This window comes from Sciurus carolinensis, unplaced genomic scaffold (assembly GCF_902686445.1).
Source record: "Sciurus carolinensis unplaced genomic scaffold, mSciCar1.2, whole genome shotgun sequence".
Lineage (NCBI taxonomy): Eukaryota > Metazoa > Chordata > Mammalia > Rodentia > Sciuridae > Sciurus > Sciurus carolinensis.
The window spans coordinates 1,151,716-1,153,466 of record NW_025920127.1 but is presented as its reverse complement, the minus strand read 5'-3'; the positions used below and the strand labels follow the sequence as shown (position 1 = coordinate 1,153,466).

At 55.5% G+C, this 1,751-nt stretch overlaps 1 pseudogene; it reads left to right on the top strand.

Moving 5' to 3' along the window:
• Positions 1 to 254: 254 nt before the first annotated feature.
• Positions 255 to 1,365, top strand: LOC124973973 (GDP-fucose protein O-fucosyltransferase 2-like; annotated as a pseudogene).
• Positions 1,366 to 1,751: the final 386 nt, after the last annotated feature.

Sequence of the window (1,751 nt, the reverse complement as noted above, 5' to 3'; positions counted from 1 at the left end):
ATTAACTGTGGATGTCCTGCCCAGGAGATTTTGTAGCTGATTGCAGATGCTTTAGAGAAGAATCAAAATAATAAGTGTTGGGGGGGACTTGGGATATAGCTCAGTTGGTAGAGTGAGTGCCTGCCTCACAAGCACAAGGCCCTGGGTTCAATCCCCAGCACCACAAAATAAATAAATAAATAAATAAATAAAAATGAAAATAATAAGTGGAGATAACAAACACTTAGGGCCGGAAGCATGTTGCTGCTGGATCCATGGCAGCGCAGGTGGTAGTCTGCCTCCTCGGGGTGGCACCCTGGCCGCCAGCGTTGGCCTCAGGCAAGGAGTTCTGGCCCAACCAGTCAGCTGCTGACATCCTGTCTTGGGCTGCATCCCAAAAACAGTACCTTCTGTATTATGTCAGCCCTCTGGAGGGCTTCAATCTCCGCAGGGATGTGTGCATGCATGTGGCCTCCCTGCTGAGACCCCGCTGAACACGGAGGAGTAAGTGCTGGTCCTGCCCCCACGGGGCTCCTCTATCACTGGCAGAGCCTGATATCCTCCAAGACCGGATACCTTGGTCCGAGTTTTTTGATCTTCCAAGTCTCAGCTGAAACATCCTGGTCATTGAGTATGAGCACTTCATCGAAGAGTCTGATGGACCCTTCATTGACCAAGATCGGTGTCCACCATAGCATCTGTGCTCCTGAAAAACACTTCAGCCCAGTCCATGATGCTGGACAGAGCCGAGAACTTCCTTCACAACCAGTACGGGGGCAAGGACTAGTGGGATACCCGTTGGAGCATGGTGTTTGCCAAACACTTGCAGGTGGTGGGAGATGCCTTCAGAAGCAGGTACCTCAACTCCACGGACGTCGCGGACAAGATCCCCTTTGAAGAAGACTGGACAAAGATGAAGGAGGAGCTGGGCTCTTCGCTGGGGGCCCATACATCCCAGTCCACCTGAGAAGAAAGGACTTCATCTGGGGACACCGGCAGGATGTGCCAAGTCTGGAGGGGGTGGCGAGGAAGATCTGCAGCCTCATGAAGACCCACCGACTGCACAGGGTATTCGTGGCCACAGACACCATCAGAGTAGAGGAGCTGAAAAAGCTGCTCCCCAGGATGGTGGCATTCGAGCCCAGCTGGCAGGAGCTGGAGCTGTACAAGGATGGTGGAGTCACCATCATCGACCAGTGGATCTGCTCACACGCCAGGATTTTATTGGCACCTCGGTCTCCACATTCTCTTTCTGGATTCACAAGGAAAGGGAGATCCTGGGGTTGGACCCCAAGATGATGTACAACCACTTTTGTGGAGACAAGGAGAAAACCCAGCCACTGGGAGCAGTGTGAGCAGCCCAGCCACTGGGAGATCACCGACTGAGGGCTTGCCGTCTGCAGCCTGTTCCCCTGCACCTGGGCAGGCTTGGGCCGCCAGGAGCTCCCCACCAGGGCCCTGGGTCCAGGGAGGCCTGCTGAGAGCTCCATCCCATGCTCCCTCCAGCTTCCACGGGCTGCGGCAAGACTCTGCTGCCTTGAGGTTCAGTGAGATGCGCTTTCCTCGGGACCCATGGGACTGGCTTGCTGCAGAGAGCTCATGTTGATGGGTGAGGGCAGGCTCTGTTGTGACTGGGCTGCTCAGGAGCAGGGGCCCCACACATCTGTCTCTCCACCATGTCAGAACTTAGCGAGGAGAGGGTAAGGCAGGGCTGCAGGAGGCTGGCCAGGTGCACAGGCAGGGAGGCATGCAGATCAGGGAGTCCCTGTGTG